Source organism: Hippocampus comes, unplaced genomic scaffold (assembly GCF_001891065.2).
Source record: "Hippocampus comes isolate QL1 unplaced genomic scaffold, H_comes_QL1_v1.1 scaffold150, whole genome shotgun sequence".
Classification (NCBI taxonomy): Eukaryota; Metazoa; Chordata; class Actinopteri; order Syngnathiformes; family Syngnathidae; genus Hippocampus; species Hippocampus comes.
The window spans coordinates 220,730-241,020 of NW_017805496.1; the positions used below are offsets into that span (position 1 = coordinate 220,730).

The 20,291-nt window shown below is 42.0% G+C and overlaps 1 long non-coding RNA gene across 1 annotated transcript in view; it reads left to right on the forward strand.

Annotated features, from left to right (window-relative positions):
* LOC109519658 (uncharacterized) overlaps positions 1-20,291 on the forward strand; it is a 35,107-nt gene that overhangs the window by 1,791 nt on the left and 13,025 nt on the right. Inside the window, exons 2-3 of the long non-coding RNA XR_002168999.1 lie at positions 12,527-12,697; positions 17,967-18,057. This is a non-coding gene — a long non-coding RNA (uncharacterized LOC109519658). The remainder of the gene's footprint in view (positions 1-12,526; positions 12,698-17,966; positions 18,058-20,291) is intronic.

The following is a 20,291-nucleotide window of genomic DNA, read 5'->3' on the forward strand; positions in this document are numbered from 1 at the left end:
ATAAAAGTATATGTCTTCTGTGTAAATTCAAACTCATATAAACAGCAAGTAAGAGCGAAACCGGCAGGATAGAGTCCAGGCGGGATTTGCGCCAAAGCTGCCGCAGCCAAAGCACTGGAAAAGTTCCTGAATGACGGCACAAATCCGTATGATGACAAATAACCGCTTTGAAGTCCCACCGCGGCGAATAGGATCCCATTTGGCTATTTTGAAATAAGACGAGGGGAGCTTAAAACTAAACGAAAAATCACAGAGCCCTCCAGTGTGTCACCGTTCTGGTTTTAGTCGTGTTGAAGCTGCGAGCAAAAGAGGCGGACGTGTGCTTATCTAAATAAGAGGGTCACGCCTGTTAATTTTGATACTTTCCTGCAACAATACTGGCCTTGACAAGCCGTCCGAGGGACTAATGCGAACAATAACGCCAGCTTCCCTCCCATCATGCATCACTATTCTGCCCGCGTGAAGGTGCAGGCATAAACTTAGCAAGGCGCCGCCGCGGCCTCAAATTGAAATGGACTTGCGGAGAAATGAGCAATTTCCCAGTGGAAGGATTGCAAAGTTGGCGAGGCCGTCGCCGGCTGACCTGTCATCAATCACCTTGCGGCACGCCGCGAAAGCCGCAAAGGCTGCAGGGAGGCGCAGTCGCACTTGGGGGACACAACCACCTGAACGCTCACATGGCTCAATAGTTGCATTTCATTTGTTCCTTCACCTCAATCACTTTGCTTTGGTAATCACTCTGTACTTAAAAATGCATCATGTGGCTGACAGAGACGTGTGAAAAAAAATGATGCAGAACACGATGAACATCAGTCAAAAAGAGAATGTTTTGCCGTTATTTATTTATTTTGACAAAAGGAGGTTACACCATTTCATTTTGTGGTAAGCAAGTGCCATTGACTGGGTAAAAAAAAAAAAAAAACAGCAAAACGACTTTTCATTTGAAATTATGTAAAAGTCACAAGATTTGGAGAAACAATTCAATAAAAACCCCGTAGAATAGCAACAAAAGGCAAAGCAAAAAGAGTAAAAGATGAAAATTATATTTTACATTGTTTTTTAAGATACAAAGAAAATAATTGTACTGCAACTAGATATGAAACTAAATGCGAGGGATCATTTTATTTTCTGTGGAAAGGAAAACATAGATGAAAACAATTCACACAAAAAGTTAAGATACAAAAAGATTTAAAGATCCACCAACACCACCAAACACACACAAAAAAAAACAATTTCACGCACGAATTTTCATTGTTTTTCATGTAAAAAGTATAGTCTCAAGTCAGACACAAAATTTTGAATTTAAACAAATGAAATAATTCACTGCTTTTTATTGTATTTATTTAACTTTTGTTAAAATTTGAAAATGTAATGTACATCAATAAAAATCTACTTGTGATGATATACAGAAGAAATTGTTCACATACAAAAAATAACTTTTGGATTGATATTTCATGATTTTGGATATAAAGTAAAAAAAAAAAAAAAAAACAACTACCGTAAACTTGTTTTTGGAGAACATTAAAATAACACAGAAACGCCCCCAAAAGAATGTAAAATCAATTAATATTAACAGTTTTCTCAACAACAAGAAAAAACACGCAAATATACACAGGATTTCAACTGAAGAGCAAACATATGCACTTTAACAACCTTAAACAATTTTTTACAGGCGATGCAATGGAAAAAAAACAACTCTAAAAAAATAAAAAATAAAAATCACTTTCATGTTTTTTTTTTTTTTTTTTGGTGTGTGAAAAGAGATTTGCGCGCTACATCTGCATCGGAAACCACAACCACACAGTGGCAATGAATTCGCTTTACCAGCCAATGGGTGCCAAGACAACTTGAACTGTAAATTCATTGTTGAGTCTCCCCAGGTAGCATTAAAGCTATTGTACATGGAGGCTAAGTTGCCGATTCCGCTTCCTGAACCAGAGCCCGAGTCTTGAAATGCCCTCACTTGGCAGCTTTTTTCTTCTTCTTCTTCTGAACGGCGCTAGTGGTGCCAAATCTCTTTCTGACAGCCTGCCAGCGAAGTTCATGTCATTCACATCCAGACGCCCGCAAGCCGGGAAAGCAGTGAGAGTAGAAGAGCTGCAATTTCATGGAGCGTAGAGGAGATTTTAAAGCGGCAAACTGGACTTTGTGTCGTTTTTTATTTTATTTTATTTTTTTTAACTGTATGAGAATGTCGTGTCTCATTGCAGCCATCATGAAACTGATGTGTGTACCTTAAGTGGTCTGACAAAAAACATTGAAGAAATCATGCCTGCCAGGAAGTCTGCCATTTTGAAGCGGCCATTTTTGGGTCATTTTGCCAATTTTGTTCAAAAGGTTCCCCACTGATTTTTTTTTTTTTTTTCAAATTCAGTTGCACTTATAGTAAGTTGAAATTGGGTTGATGAGTTTATACTAAATAGACTCACAAAAAAGTCTCAGGAACCTGTCATATGGGTTTAAAGTGGGCAATTTTAAGTTCAAATTGGCTATTTTTTTCAAACAAATTCTGTAACAGTTTTTAGGAAAGTTTGTTTCACTTGGCAGCATATTTAGTAGACAGATCTTTAATAAATACACCCAGGAATAAGTCTAAAAGAAAACAAAAAATCAAATAAAAAGTTAAAGGAAGTTAGCCATTTTTATTGGAAGCAGACATTTCAATAAATTCCAAAAATGCAAAGCTTGTTTTGAAAAATTAGCCCACAAAGCATTTTTTTTTTAATTCCGAAGGTGCTTTTTTCATGAACAGAGCAATAAAAAGCCATGCTTGAACAGACAAAGGAACTCCACCATTTCAGTTTTAAGACAAGATAAGATAAGGTAACCTTTATATGTCCCACACTGGGGAAATTTGCAGTCTACAGTTTTAAGTGACTGATTATGATATACCCTTACAAAAGTGGACTGAAGTGAACTGCTTGTTGGAAATATGACGATTGATGCAGGAGGGGAAAAAACAAAAACCCACCAGCTCATGCAGGGCAGTGGTCCTGTGACAAGTAGTACGTTACCCTCGTGACATTTTGCCAGCCAAACCAAACGTGGGGCTTTATTCTGAATTTCTCAAGCTGCAGTTGGAGGTTTTATGACTTATTGTTGGCATTTGGAACTCCAAGTTGAAAAGGACAGGAGAGAAAATTGCGAGCAATACATCATTGCCAAACGTCACGAGTGAACCTTTTCGTTTTTTTTGTCCATGAAACGGGGCATACTGTAGTTCTGATAGCAAACTGCTGTGTTGGCTCGTGTTATTTAATGGATGACTCCATGTCCTACTTTCCCAGTCTTGTGATGATGAACAGGGACGTTGTGTCGGTCGACAACAACAACTACACAATGCCCGTGTTGAGATCCCACAGGGCATTTGTCTGAATTAATGCGTTTGACTCACACAGTGTTCCTGACCTCAGAGGAGGAACAAGCACTTTTTTTTTTTTAAACTTGTACTAATGGTGACTTTGCAGCACTGGCTGACAATTCTTTTAGCTCGATTTATCATGCGGCAAGAACAAACACCAAGAGAAGCGATTGTGTGACCGAACTTTGGATGGATTTAGCGTAAATCATTTCTTGGCCTGGAGCACTTTGGTGAGCTTGTTCCGGTCATGGGCATCAACCCCAAAATTTGGTTCAGTAGTGCCCCCCTGGGATTTGGTGGGAAAATTCAGCCTGTGAAGCAAGTTTGACTGAACTACTATATATCAAATTTGGTGGAAATATAAGACAGGAAGTTTTCCATTTTGATGCGAGGTAGCCACGTAATGGTAATTTTTGGTCATTCTATTTCACAGAAATCTCCTCTGAGATCATTTTTGAAAACACAGCCTTGACACTAGTTTCATTTGCCGAAATTTGCAAGGCATACCTATCAAAGCAGACCCACAAAAAAATCTCAAGAAGCCATCCCTGAAAAGACACATGGAGTTTGCTATTTTGATATGAAGTAAACATTTGAGGTCCCTTTTGACCTTTTTATTGAACAACTCAGTCCCCAGTGTCAGTTTTTACTTTGCAACTTGAAATTTGGAAGGCATGGCTGTCATGTGTCACACAAAATTATGAAAAAGCCTGTGAAGATGTCACCAGTTTGTTTTCGAGCAGCCAATTTAGGGAAATTATCGCCATTTTATTTCATTCATTAAATGTATTTCGAACATCAAATCCTTGAAGTCTGTTAACTTTGCAACATAACATTTCACTTGCTTGTCTATCATAAATGGACCCAAGAAGTCTTATGGACACAGCACTGACAAAAGTCAGGAAATCTGCCATTTTGGTTTGAAGTGGCCATTCAAGGATAATTTTAGCAATTAAAAATACCCTCCAAAAGGTGATTTATAAAAATTAAGTACACAGCGGTTTCCACTTTGCTATATGAAATTTGGTAGGTGTTTCGATTGTCAGTAGACCTACAAAAAATCTCAAGTATTCCTGCGAGGAAAAAATACAAAGTCTGCCAGTTTAGTTCGAAGCAGCCATCAAAAAGTTATTTTGGAATGTTTCTTAAAGTATCACCACATAATTTGCCGGAAAATCCCGGTCCTGAAACGAGTTTCCCAAAGCAACCTGAACCATCTATCATAGGCCCACAAAAAAAAATTAAATTCTCAAAAAGCCTCAAAAGAAATAATTGAAATTTAAAGTGGCCATTTCACTGTGATTTTGGTCCAAACTTCGCACAAAAATTCTTGAATCATTCAGCCCCGAAAGCCTGTTTCAATTAGCAACATGAGGATTGTTTGTCATGTCTACATTTGAAGCAGCCATTTTAGACTTCTTTTGGCCATTCGTTTAAAAACACCCATATTTTTTGAAGCAATTTTCACAGTGAAATCCGACCCGCATTAAAAGCTTAAGGACCCACTTCTGAAAACCGTCAAGGAGTAATTTTCGAACCATTTTCGTTCCTCCGTCATTTTGGTTTTGATGCCAGGAATTCTCAGTCACCCTGACAAATTAAAGTCGCCACTGATTTTCCCTGAGCAGAGGTGTGCTCTGTTGCGAACACATCTCATCTGCCACAGACCTCCTCGTTATTCGGCCGGCGTCTTCCCGTCTGGCAGTCATTCAGCTCGCTTCGGAGCTCAATCGTATTAAAAAGGGCAGAAGGCGGTGCAGGAGGTGAGCATTGACTTTGACAAAGACGCGCGCTAGCTCACGGTTGCCCGCCTCCCCCTGCACTGATCCGCACTCGATTGGGCACTTCGCATACCGCCGCCGGCCGGCCGTTAAATACACTCCACGTTCAGCTGACATTTCCTCAAGGTTGCTCGCTGATCGCTGGCATACTTGGGGAATCGTTGTGGACCCGTCGCGCGATGGCGATTTGCGGCCTGATTGGTCGCCTGTGATGCAATTCAAATGTCTTAGGTTTGTACCGACGGAGAGCGGGCGGGTGACCTTGACTGGACTTTTCTCCTGAGGCTCCTTTTTTTTTTCTTTTTTAAAACAAGTCGCCTTGACCCGTCGCTCGTTTGATTAGTCACATTTTTTTTTAGCTAACGTGAGGGTTCAAGGTTATTGTCTTTTTTCAAACAAGTCGCCTTGACCCGTCGCTCATTTGATTAGTCACATTTTTTTTAGCTAACGTGAGGGTTCAAGGTTATTGTCCCATTTGGACTTTGGCCAGATTTGTAGTCATTTGTCAGATTATTCCATACAACAGTGAATCCTCGCTATTGGACCAGGCCCTCACGGAGGTTGAGAAAAAATAAAAATAAAAAATAAAAAACTTTCATCTGTGACCAGGGTTTGTTCAACGCTGGTCACAGATCCCTTCAAAAAAAAAATTGTTTAAAATTGTTTCAACAATTTTTTTTGGGGGGTTTGCAGCAACTATTTTTGTTTTTGTACTTTTTAGGTGGTGCCTCTCAGTTTTTTTGGACCCCAACCTGAAACCATAACCCTTGTTCGAGAACACCACTCTGGCTTGAAACGGTAACTCATGTTTAAAATCCTGAGCCTGTCTTGAAATCTTACTTTAAAACCATAACCGTATTTGAAATGGTACTCTTTAAAATCTGACTTCAAACTTGACCCTTTTTTGGGAACCCTATTTTGAAACCATACCCCTGAGCTGAGACCTTAACCGTGTCTTGAATACCTTGCTTAAAACCCAACGCTGTATCAAACTTTGAAATCTTAAATATTTTAAAATAATGTTGGAAATGCTAACATTCACTTGAAACCCTACTTTAAAACCCTACCCCTATCTTGAGGCACTACTTTCAACCTTAACCCTGTCTTTGAAAGCCTTGTTTGAAACCCCAAACATGTCCCGAAAGCCTCCATTGAAACCAAAACCTCAGTTTGGAGCCATGCTACTTGAAATCAGAACTTTAATGCTTCCTTGATAGCGACTTGAAAAATAACAACCCTGGTTTCGAAACTCGAACCCTATCTCCATATCCTTCTTTGAAACCCCAAACCCGACTTGTTGGTCTCCTTCAAACCGCACCTTTAGCTCTAAACTCGAATTTATAACTCCAGCCATAATATAAAATCCTACTTGGACATCCTAAGCGTCATTTGAAACCCTAACTCTAAAACCCTGGCTGTTGTGAACAAAATTATCCTCTACAACCATAACCCTCGCTCAACACATATCACACGCAATTGCTCGGAAATACTTGAAACCTTCCAACTATCCCGCGTGAAACAGCAGAGAAAGACTTAAAGCTCTTTCCGTCTTTGTTGCCCAAGAAAGGTAAGCTCTCATCCTGCGGCCGCATCATTCTTTTTCTTGACATGAATTATAAAGACACCGGAGCTCATCTTTCTTCTTCTTTCTTTCTCCTTCAATGCACTTGAACGCTTTGGGGGGCGGTCGGCTCGCTATTTGTCGTTCTGTCTGTCAGGCGCTCTTCTGCCTTTGTTGTGGTCCCTTTCCTGCGTTTTAGCGCGGGAGGCAGCCACCGCGGTCCTCCTGTCCTCCTGCCCCCCCACCTTCCCGGCCCCACGTCCCACCTCCACCTGCTATCTACTACTTGAGGGCATCTACAAAGTACCCCGCGGCTGCCGGGCGTTGACAGGCGGCGATAAGAAAAGCGACAGGCTCAGAGGCTTTTTTTTTTTTTTTTTTTTGTGTTTACAGCGCGCGGCCTTTTCTCTTCTCGGGTGATGTCGAGACAAGCCGGCGAATGCGAGCCGTTAATAATGAATGGCGGCGAGTTGCGTCTCTCAAGGCAACAGGACGTTGGGGCGGCTTTGAGAGGCTGCGCACCCGAATCATCGCCACCAACAACGCGCCGTAGCCTGCAACTCGCTCAACTCAGCACCTCCCGTCGAGGAAACCAAAGAGGCAAAAGTGCAACCACTTGAGTGGGAATATTTCGACTACCTGTATTGTGTTTGACCCCCGGCTTGAACCCAAACATTTGAAGCACCAAGCCGTGTTTCAAACTCTCACCAGCCTTGGAGGTCGTGTTGAAAATCGTTAATGTGTCTTCAAATCCAAACCATAACGCGGGCATGAAAACCAATTTGAAACCAAACTCTTGTCTTGAAACGCAACTTCTAAAGCCCAACTCCGTCTCGACGCCTTACTTTCAAGCACATGCCCCCTGTTTGAAACCTTAACTTGAATTCCAGGGGGCTTGAAGGTCCCATTTGAAACCCGAAGACTGACTCATTCATTGCTGATACTTTTGAACCTGTAATCCTGTTTTGAAAACCTGACGCCATGAAAAACTATCCATGGTTTGAAATTCAAAATCCGAAACCCGAGTTCGAAATTTACTTTCAATCACCAAACCCTTGTTTCAAAATTGTCTTTGAAACCCCAACTCTTGTCTTGAAACCTTATTTTGGGCACCGCACACTCCGCCATCACCTCCCGCGCCTCGTCTTCTCTTTCCCCCGTGCGGCCCTTTAACCCGCCCCCCCCCCCCCCCCCGCCCCAAAGTTAGTTTGTTTGCTCGTTACTTCTCCGTCTTTATTAGCTCGCCTTTTATGCGCCGCCGACATTTTTCATTACACCGCCTCCGATGCAGCAGCCTGGCACGAGCCTCCTGAGTTGTTTCAATATGGATAATGTTCCTCTGGGGTTCCCCGGGTATCGACGCCGACTGTTGGGATGAATCGGCGTCGAGCTAATAGACTTGAGGAGTTTACACGCCGCTCCGTCCTGTTGTTATTGAGCGTTTGATATTGGCGGGAGAGTAAAGTGCTGCAGGAAGTAATAGAGTGTGCTCGCGATGGCTCCCCGGGGCCGTGGGAGGCAATCATCTGGCTAAATGAGAGCGAGAGCGGGAGACAATTGACGGCTGACAAATGGCCGATTTTCAAAGTGTTCTTCCAACTCTTCTTCTTTTATTGAGTCACTTTTGGTTTCTTTTGTGCTTTCTTTGTTTTTTTTTTTTTTTTTTTTTTTTTTTATCCATTAAATCTGCCCACCTCTCTGACCTGAAAGAATTAATAAACCCAAACCGAAATAATGGAATCTAATACTGACCCAGAATTTGAATTTGAAACCCAAACTCTTGTTTGGAACCACGAGCCTGTCTTGAAAGTCTCCTCGCAAACCCCAACTCGTCTTTCAATTCAAAGTGTTGTGCAACTGTTTGAATCTAAATTGACAAACAGGTTCTTTCACCAAACCAAAACACAACTGAGGTAATTGTTTTTGGCAATAAAGAATTTGAATGTTGCTGTTACTAAACACTTTTTAAAAACCAAAGACCAAGTCCCAAAATCTTGTCCCCAAATTAATGATGAACATACATAAATGGAAGTTGAATTCCAGGTTGCACTACTGGCCATCATTTTTTTTTAAATGCAGATTATATTTGTCCCCCACATGGCTTTTACAAAATTTCTCAGTTGACACAAATCATTTCAATAATTCATACATTTCCGACTTGCCTTTTTTTCTTTTGGCTTCGGTGCCTTTGTGCGTTTTTTTCCAGCACTGGATTAGAAAACAAAAAAAATTCAACAAGTGAGGTTCGGCGAATGACCACGGTCAACTTTCTCAGGGAAAAAAAAAAATACAACGATGTGGAGGTTCGCCGTACACTCAAATCCAGTCAAACAAATATGATGTACGACACATTCACTCGCACAATTATAATGCATGAGTTGACCGAAAGGGAAAAATGAAGTGCACTTTGTAACGAGATCGTTTTGTGGGTCAGCCAATCCATCCTCCACCCGCGTTCTACCCACCTGTGTCACAAAAGCGTCCGCTTCCGAGCACTCTCTGACACGGATGTCCGTCATAAACTTTGAAACCGGGCTCCCATCTGATTTATGACACCAGAGAGCACTTTGAAAAAGTCAAACGCGGCCCCACGAATGAATATCACCCAGACCCATTTATTACCCTTCCTGGCCTTTCAATCTCATCTATTATTCATTATACAATCATTTAACCAGGCGCTGTGATGACTTCAATGTTTAATGCGGGGCCGTAATCAATACGGTCCGAAGCCCTCTTGAGTGGATGGGGGTCAATTGCGTGCGGTTACAGTAAATGATGGTCTAAGTTTAAAGAGTCCCACTTTTTGGGAAAAATAAAATAAAAAAAATAACCAAACCGCATATCACTGATGTCGTCGGGGTTTCGATTGAAAAGGACTTTTGTTCGTAACAAATGGAAAAGGGGACACGGAAATGTGTTTGTTTATTCTTCCCGGTCAAGTCCGACGTTTGTCGTGTCATCTGCGGCTTGGCGGTTTGCCACCAGGCTCAAGCAATATCAAAACCTGAACTGTACAAAATAATACTGGAGCGAAGTCAGAATGCAGACGGCAACTGGTTACAAACAAACTAGCAAGAGGAACAAAAATCAGACAGAACCTCACAGTTTGAAACGCTAATCCTGGCTTCAAACGCTAATCCCGTCTTTAAATCCTACTTTTGACACATGAACACAGTCTTGCCATGCTAATCTTTGGTAAAAACCCCAAATGATGGCCTCAAACCCGAACTTGAAACCCTAACCCTGAGCTAAAATTGAAAGCCTTCCCTTGTCTTGAAACCCTACCCCATCTTTGAATCCCTACTCCTGCATTCAAAGCCCAACATCAATCCCTTACCCTGACTTGTCCCTCACTGACATCTTCTCTCTTCTTTCGGACCTTCTCACCTTCTTTTAACATCTTTCAGTGTTTCACTGTAATTAACGCTTTGACATCGTTACTGCTTTAGCCTTTTAAGACCAAGCAACCGGACCGAGGATGCCCCCCCCCCCACTTCTTTCGCCTCATGTCTGATCCGCTTGACCACAATTATCAACGCTGCCGGGGGTGAGTTCACATGTGAATTTTAATGACGAGGGCCCGCCGACGGCACACGTCGGCAATTACGGTTCCTCAAAACACACACACACACACACACACACACACACACACACACACACACACACACACACACACACACACACACATAATAACAGCTCTGATGTGCGTCATTACACAACAGCATTCATTCCCTGTAGCATCTGCGGGGCCCATCTGTAATGTGCTCACCAATGTCCAGGCTTCATTAGAAGATGGGTGTGTGTACATATATAGATACATATATGTATGCGTGTGTGTGTGTTTGTGCGCATACATTTGTTGTGTGTGTGTGTCCGCATGAGTTTGGTCCGAATGAGTCTCTGGCGGGCGAGCGTGTAAACACTGGAGGAGTGTGAACTCTGGCAGCCGCCGTTCCCATTTGGCTCAATTAGAGACTCGAAAGTGAGACAGTCAATGGCGTTGCCCCCTCCCCACCAAAACACCCGGCTGTTGGTCGGTGCTCGCTAAAAAAAACACAAATTGGGAATAATCAAAGTCGGTAATTAGACGGCGGCCATCGGACGTTGTACACCCTCAAGGTAAAAACACACAAAAAAGTAAACTATCAACTTTTTGTAGTATGCGCTTTTGTAGTGTTGCAACGCTCGTGCAACAACTAAATGAATGGTCCGGGGAGTGTCCAGAGTTTTGATCAGCATGCTCGAGGAATGATGTAAAGCAGACGAGATGTTTTTTGTTGTTGTTGTTGTTTTTGTTTGAGAGTTGAGAGAGGGCAGCACTTTTAAAGTGTGCGGGAAAGTCGGGAAAAAGGCCCACACTCTCCAAGGGATTTGGAAAAAAAGTTCAATCTGACACTGGTGAATTGGCAGCAGTCAGTCGCATGCCGTTTTTTTTGGGGGGGGGGGCGGCTTGGTTTCAAGCCAATTATAGGGCTTGAAAGCATCCGATGAAACCCTGTTTTGAACCACAACCCCGTCTTGAAGCTCCAAACCTGTCTCGACACCCGACTTTGAAAGCTTTAACTTTGCTTGAATCTAGTTTTGGAAAAAATAAAAAATAAAAAAAAAACCACAGCCCGACTGCTGGGAATTCACCATCGTCAGATTTAACCTTGACTCGAGCAACACAATGGAGTGATGACCTACTTTTCCTTGCCTAATTCAATTCATCCCAAATTTACCTTGAGGGTAACAAAAGGAAGTGATGGGAAAGGCGGGGTGGGGTCTCACGAGAGGAAGCCGGGGTGTTGGCTGGGGGGTTTAGCGGAACGCTGGCGTCGGTCTACAGAGAGAGAAACAACAAAAACACAAATGGGGCGCAGGTAGAGGCGACGCTGCACTTTATTGCGGCGTTCATCAAACATTAACAATGAGGACAAATGCCGTGGAGGGTAGAAAAAAAAATGGCGCTGATGAAAAGCCCACAAATGCGTCTGACAAGGAGTAAATATTGAATTGAAAGATAAACAAGGTGCACGTCCTTCATTATTCATGCCGGCGGGGGGACACGATAGCATTGAGAACAACATCCTTTTATCTGTCTGCACTCGGAGAGGTTGAGGTCAGGTGCGCGGCCGTGCTGTGTTTGTTTGCGGTCCGGCGTGATCACATTATCTCACATTATCGGCCAGTGAAATGACGGAACGGGCGCTCCTTCATGTTCTGTGTTCAGCGGATCCATTATCCACACACAAACGCAACTCGAGGGGCAAGGCTGCGCTATTCTATAGATGCTCTTTGTGCGTGTTTTTTGTGTGTGTGTGTTCCTTCATGCACACATTGTCTGCTGTCTCTACAAAATAGGGAAAAGACATCGGAACAAGGACCAACTTTGTCGAGTTCTGTTGTTGCAGTTTCAAGTCTTATTCGCAACATGTCGCCGTCATGCAAGGACCAAAACGTTGGTTTGCGACAAATGTTTCGAAAATTAGCTTCCCTCCTCGCGCCGTCTCTCTTCGGGCCGTAAATTGCCCATCCAAACAGCAATCTTCAACAGGTCATGCCGATACACAGAAATGCATGTCAGGGAGCAATTTTATTGTAGCGACACATGTCACAAATGTCAAAATCCGCCGATGCGTACTAGACGTGGTTCCTATCATTTTATGATAGGGAAAGCGGGTTCCAATGTGGTAGTAATCAAACAAAATCTTGAGGTCAAGTCCATCTTTGAAGAACAGCATGGAAATGTGCCCTTTTAAACAAAAAACGGCTGATTTCCTTGACGATCCTTGGCAAGGATTCTTCACAATCTTGCTCTGACTTGTCTTTGTTACTTTACAGCAGCACATAAAGGGCGTTCGGCCACTTGGGAGTCGAATGGCAGATGAGGCGTTAGCTTAGCGTTAGCTACCTGCTACGACTCAATACAGATGGATTTACTGGACCAAAGAGAGAAAAACACCCTGGATTCTATCACTGGAGATGGTACGACGAGAGATCCTGGAAGTTGAAGTAAGCTATTTTAAACTAAAAAGGAAAACCTTTCCGTAGGTTAAGTGAATGAATGAGGCTTGGTAAACAGCGTAGGGTGCAGACAAAGCGTGACATAAGTCCACTCCTTTTACCGTTTTGATTCTAATTGGGGGTTTTATTTGTTGTACTATGAAAAATGCCATAAGTAATCAATTTGAATGAATTCGGTGAGCACGAATAGCGAACGCAGATTTTGGGCTTCGGGCCCTGAATTTTTCCACACCTGTCCCTTCCCCAAGTTTTTCTCATTTATATTTGCAAGTTTAACTAGTGAGCACGAATAGCGAACGCAGAGTTTCCCAAGTTTTTCTCATTTATATTTGCAAGTTTAACTGGCACCAAACAAAAGCATCCACAGAGCTCAGAGCCTCCAACTTGGCTACGGCCGGCACGCCAGCGTTCCTCCTTTTCATTAGGCCGGCCGCCTTGTGCGCGGAGGCCAGCCGCGGCGTGACCTCGGCGTGCGCCAGCTTCACCTTTTTCGACTCACGTCATTCTGGGCCATTGTTTATATTTAGCTCACACTGACTTCAATGTCCTGGCAAGCTTTTCACCCTCTGTCAGGTACAGCGGCCAAGTTCAACTCCAAACCGGACGTTGAAAAAAAATAAAAATAAAAATAAGGGAGAAAAAGACATGTAGGCAAAACACTTAATCCACTCCATTTTATTTACATGGTCCACAGAGCTTTAATGTGTCATTTGGATTTCAAGCAACTTTATATTTCAATGCTCCACAGAGCTTTGATATTTCACGTTGATTTAAACAACTCATTTGGGGGGGGTGGGCAATCGATGAGTTTCTTTTTAAGCACTTTCACTTGTTATTCCGTCTATTGGCTGCCAATTGGTCGTAAAACGCTCTACTTGATTTGTGACACGTTTTTACACACAGTTTATGCTCAAGCCTTCGAGATAATAAAACAGATTTTTTTTTTCTGTCCAGTAAAAACATCACTCATGGCCTGCTTTGTCTTTGAAGACGATGCCCACTTTATAGTTTGTACGTTTTGCACACCCCAGCTTGTTTTTCTTACTTCTTTTTATGAAATGTGGCAGCCTATTTTGTTCTAGAATGCCTTGATAGTCTTGAAATGTTATTTTACCCTCCACACATTCACTGACCGCAGGATAAAAAATGGCCTGGGGGCATATTTTGGCCCACCTGCATTTTTTTTTTAATCTCCTTTCACGAGACGACACATTTTGCCTTGAGAGTCAGATTTCATTGCGCCTTGTACGTTTAGTAGCGTGTTGAGAGTAATGGACCCTAACCACATTCTATTTTATTCACTCTTTCTTAGTTAAAGTTGCGGTTCATTTTGTGCGCAATAAACAAATGTGAGTTGAGCATCTGAAAAAGTCTATTTACCTGCGTGCGCGGTAAAACTGGAAAGGGCTCATCAAATTAGATCTTGATGCTTTGATTGCTTTGCAGACACTTGGATATCTGGAGCAATCACAAAGGTAATATGTCACTTATGGTAACGTGAAGTCAGTCCAGCTGACAGCGACTCTATTTTGAAGAGTTTGATGCTGTCGTTGTTATTGCTTTGTGTTAGCCTAGTGACCCGAAGTTAGCATGCTGTCATACCCCCAAAGAGTCCATTCATCAGTCTGAGATCAAGCTTGCTGACACTGGGAAGCACATTTTGCTTCTGATTTGCAGCTATTGCGGCTTGGAATGGACCGGCCATTTGGGAGTTTTCATGACATCCTGTGCTGGGTGTAGCAAAGCAACCCCCCGGATCATGAAAACAAGATTCCTGACTCTGGGTTCCACATTTAATTCTTCTTTTATATTCTTCAAATTTTACTGTACACGGCACAAATGAAAGACACTCTTTGCCGGAAGCAGCAAATTTTAGTTCATCATTCATTAGCGAACTGTTGCTCTTGTCTCAAATTTGATGAATGCCTTGTCCAGACCACAGTTCATCTTCTTACACAAGGTGTTTTGGGCTGTGTGCAGCAAATGTGGATTTTTTTCATTTTTTTTCCCCCCCCAGAAAGTTCTTCTCACTTTACATTTGGTTTTACCAATTCCAACCAAGTTTCTGCATAATTTGTTGAAAGAAGAGAACCCCCTCCTGTTCCCTTGAATAGAAAAACAAAGAGGAATGTTTGCATGCTAAGGCCCAGCATCGGAGGAATGGTGCTGAAAAAAAAAATAAAATAAAAATAGGAATGTGTTAAAACGTCTTGTTAAAAGGCGTGAGCGGCCCAGCATGACAGCCAAAACCGCTTCTGACAAGGCGATGTGAAAAAGTCAACCAGCGCAGTCGGATCGCTTTTGAAAAATCCCGAGGAATAATTTAGCAAGCGGGCTCGTCACACACGCCGGAGCTCAACAAGCATGAATGCGTTCTGCATCCTTAAACGAAACCCCCAAAATAAATATATAAATCGCAAAAAGACAAAAGTTGAAGACAGCCGCTGATGATATTCATATTGAATACTCAAGTTGTCGAAAAAATTCCTCAACAAATATGCTTTGAAAACAAGTGGAGCAATGTGTATACTGAAAATGCTTTGGCAAAAACTTTCATGCTCATCATGTCTTTTTGGTTTTGCACTGATATTTTTTCTTATTTATTTTTTCATATTTATTTCTTATTTTCTTATTATTTTCATGTAATTGTGTGTATTTTATTTCATTTATTGTGTGCATTTCTCGTCAGATCATTTTTAATGGTTTGAATGCATTATATTTATGATTTTATTTTGGTTCATTCCATATTTTATTTGCTTTTTGTATTCATTTGTGCTATTCAAACAATTCTGTTTGTATTATTTTAGGTTAGCGATTTAAAGTCATCTGTTTTTGTGATTAGAATGTATTTTAATCAATTACATTAATTGAATTTTGTTTTAGTTTGGCGCTTATGAATCATGTTTTGGATCATTTTTGAAAATTTGTATACATTTTAACGTGATTAGAATTCATTCTATTTAGTTTTATATAACATTATTAATTGTATTTCTTTTATAATTCTATTTGTGTTTCCTGTGTTTATTTTGCTTTATATTCAATGTTTTCAATGATTTTTTTTGTAATGTATTCAATGTTGTCATGTAGTTTAGTGGTACTATTAAATTTTTCGTTACTTTTATGTACTCATGATTGTTAATATATCATCGCTCTCCTGTGAAAAACACAAATGTCCATTTTTGTCATTTATAAAAATGTGTTAGACATTCAAAACGCAGACACCCCATTCATGTTTTTTTTTTTTTTTAATGAAAAAAAATGGCCGTCAGTGTTTTTCGCAGGACAGCGACGAGACATTGCGATGATAGCTTCCTGACAGCGACATTGATTACAACCCTGAGCATTTTCCTTCGGACGTTCTTAAATCATGTAAATATGCTGTGGATGCGGCATCATGTCTTCCTGTAAGCGGTGCCAAGGCGCTTGTCATTATCAGCGGATTTACACGGCCAAACACCAATTTTCTCCTGCCCTCTTTTCGCTCACTTCTCTTTCCAATGTGACTGAGGAGAAGCAGAATGGACTGTGACAGCCAGCCGAGGTCGAGCCCACCCGCCATCCGCCCATTCCGACGAATAGGCATGACTTATTTGCGGGGCTTTGCTGGGAGCCGTGAGGTGGGGGTAGCATGTCTGCCAAGTAGCAGGCAGGAGAGCGGCTGAAAGTGAAGTAAAATGGGATGCGATGGCTCCAATAATTCCCATTTGGTCAGGAGGTGCGGCGAGGAAACGATTGCCACCTGGCCGACGTCTCGCACCAGTCTTGTCTCTCACCTCCTGTGTTGTTGAGTAGCACTTCACGCTGTTTAAAAAAAAAAAAAACAACAACACGCAAGGAGAGTCGGAAAGGTTTCATGGCTAATATAAGAATTCTCGCCTCTTCTCGCACATTGAATGAAGCAAATGGCTCCGGAATTCCTTTGTGGATCAATCGTTTGGCCCCAAATTGAATAGTAGCACGCCTGGAACTTTTCTGACACGGCACGCATTAAGGAAAAGTCAGCTTTTATTTGCTTGCAGTTGCACATTTGTGTTGTGTGTTGCACGAAAGCACGATACAGATTTCAAAGCTAAGCGGATGTCCGGCGGTGCTGAACGCAACTCAATCAATTCTAAGATTTGGGTGTTGGGTACGAGCAGAATTACATCTTTGCATTTGTCCGTCTCCGATGATGAGAGTTCCACATTTATCTAGATCCTCACCACGATTTTATGACTTCTGCCTTGGTTGCATGTGCCACATGTGTTGATGTTTATGATGTCATCAGACCAGCCTTAAAACGACACGACCACACGCGCGTCACGTCTTAGACGTGACGACTCGGGTGGGCGAGAGCAACGTGCTTTATTTTTTTAATTTTTTTTATACGGCCGCTGTAAAGTTGGCAAGGTCCCGTTTGCTTTATCGCTTTTGCAAGCTTTCTCAGAAAAGTACGGCCGAGTATAAACGTAAACGACTTTGTGCCTTTATTGCTTTGCAAAGTCGTTTGGTTTTACATGAGGTGCAGTAATCCAGCTATTGACCCCCGCGAGTCGATACCATCATATTTCAATTAAGGCAGTTGGCAGCAGTTTGCCAGGGCTGGGAGGAATCTGCATTCACATGCTGCAGAGTTGAGCTGATGAGAGTAATGCGCACACATTATGTGGGTTGGCAACACTTTGCCAGTGTTGTATTTTTGCGTGATTACGGAGGCAAAAAAAAAAAAAAAAGGCTGCAGAAACACTTTGGGAAGAGTTCAGGATATGATGAGGATGAATAATTAATCTAGTATATGTTATATTCTATATATGGCATACACCATTTTTTTATATGTAAGAATAAAGATTACACTAGTTAACCAATTTTTACATCCTTATTTTTTTTTAATCAGCGACGCAAGTAAACTTGTCTGGGTGAATCGTTTACGCTGTTTCGGAATCTGCCCTCGTTTTCATACTATGACTACTGCTAATACTACGACTACTACTAATAATAATAATGTTATATTTATGCAGTTATAAATTAAGGATTAGGTTCAGCAAAAGGTGCATTTTTTTTTTTGTTAAACATCATAGCTATAAATTACCACAGAGGGTAAAATACGTATTGTGCATGCGTGAAAAACAAAAATTAAGAGGTTTTTTTTTCTTAATATGTGTCAAAAATGTATTCATGGATATGAAAAGCTATCTCTGATTAGAAGGTGCTGTTGACCAATGTGATTTGAAATGAATGAAGTGCAAATTCCTTTTTTTTTTTGTTGTTTCTTAGTAAGAAGTAAGAGGGAGGCTTCTTCCCCCGATTGGTCGATTGCTGCGAGCGCTCTGAAGTCACTCCGCCTCCAACTCTTGTATTGGACGCGCCGGGTGATGTCGCCGCAGTACAGCTCTCAAAGTGAACATTTTTTCAATTCAAGGGCGTGGCGCGGTGCACGCCATCCTCGCGCTGTGCAGCATGACACGATTGACGTGATTCCCTCCTTGAGCTTTCATCTCACATAGAACGGGCTTGTCCATGGCTAGCTGCGCGTTGCTAAGTGCAGTCAGAAAAGGCCTTAAGACCGAGGAAACCTACAAATCTTCAGCAGCTGAACTGATTTAAGAGGGCGCGAGATCTGTGCCTTTAAGAATAAGTTATCGCAATGGAACAAATAAAAAATACACTATGCTACCCTTTTTTTGATTTGCAGTTCATAATTTGAACTAGCGAATTATACAAAAGATATTCTTAGCTCGAGGCAAAATGAGCATGCATGGAAAATTAGCAGCACGTAAGGATGACTGCGAGAGGAACGTAACTTCCTGTGTGACTGACATTCAGAAACTGCAGACGGCGCCCCCCGCAGGCTCAGCAAAATAAACAACAAAAGGTGAATGCGCCTCTTTGTGCTTTCTGGCCTTTTGCACACATCGGGACCCTCCGAGGCGGTCCAGCTTTTCTTTTTAATGGTTTATCGATGCAGCCTGGAGCCCCCGACTGTGTGTGAATGTGAGTGGATATGAGCAGAAAATAACGTGTGCGTGTGCGTGTGCGTGTACGTGACGTGTGTGTGTGTGTGTGTGTGTGTGTGTGTGTGTGTGTGTGTGTGTGTTTTTGACGAGGCCGACAGAAGAGCCATGTGGAGAATGAGGAAAAGCCCAAAGGAAATAAAACCACATAAAGACGACATGATCAGCTCATCTTACAATAAGACGTGCAGACTTAGTGTGTGTGCGTGAGTGTGTGTGCTTGCGTGACCGCAGCCTCACTGCCACTATCTCACCGCAGCATCTCGCTTGTTTTTTCTTCAAAGGAGTCAAAGTGCGAAGCCATTGGCAAGATTCTTGTGGCGATTTGAGTGAATTCTTTTGAGGCAGAGCCGGTCAAACTTTGAGGGGTTCGACAGTGTTTGACTTTTAAAATGACAGTTCTGCCACAGCATTTGTGGATCAGTTTGAGAAAAAAAAAGTTTCAAAAATAAATGATAAAATGATTCTGTCTTTTTTTTAGGTTTAGTCTGTTGTTTTTAGAATTAAATTGTAATTATAGACTGTCATTTTTTTTTACTATTTTTTTATTTTATTAATTACAAATAATTAAATAATTTAAGGACATTATGTTAATTAAAGGGCGGCATGGCGAGCCAGTGGTTAACACTTTGGCCTCACAGTGCATAAGTGAAGGGTTCAATTCCAGCTCCGGCCTTCCTGTGTGGCATTTGCATGTTCTCCCCGTGCCTGCGTGGCTTTTCTCCGGGCACTCCGATTTTCTCCCACATTCCAAAAACATGCATGGCAGGCTGAAGGAATACTCAAAAATGTCCTTCGATGTGAGTGTGAGCTGGAATGGTTGTTCGTCGATGTGTGCTCTGCGATTGGCTGGCAACCGGTTCAGGGTGTCCCCCACCTACTATCCGAAGACAGCTGGGTTAGACTCCAGCACGTCCGCGACCCTTGTACGGGATGTTAATTAAAAAAAAAAAAAAAAAAAGTAACATTGGTCTTAAAGCCTAACCCTGGTTTGAATGTTGCTTTGAAGCTCTAATCTTGGCTTCTCAGCCTAATTTTTAGAATTTAACTCAGGCTTCAGTACCTAATTGCAAACCCTGGCCTGATGCTCGAACTAGAAATCCTTGCCTAAACACCAATTTGAAAACTCAATGCTTCAAACCCCTACTATAAAACACTGACCCTCACTTAACATTAACCCTTAACATGTCCTCAAACCCTCATTTTTAACGTTTGCCTGTCTCGAAAACCCACTTTTAAACTCTATACCCCTTGTTGGAAATGATAACCCTGGCTTGAAACCTTATCTTGAAACCCAAACCTTTCTTTAAAGCCCGAACTTAACCTCAACACGAGCAACGGACAGCCACAACCTGTCTGATTTCGACCGGCCGCCATTCATCCACCGTGTGGAATTCACACGGCGACACTTTGGTTTTCCATTTTTTCCCGGGAGACTCTTCCCTTCTACCCCGCCACTTTCTCCCCTTACATTTCATCGTCAGCGCATCAGCGGGAAAATAAAAAGACTCAATGGACTTGTAATTTCCATTCACGCCTTAAAAGAGATTAGCCTCTTTTTCAAGGAATCGTTTGTTTTCCTCTAAAACAGC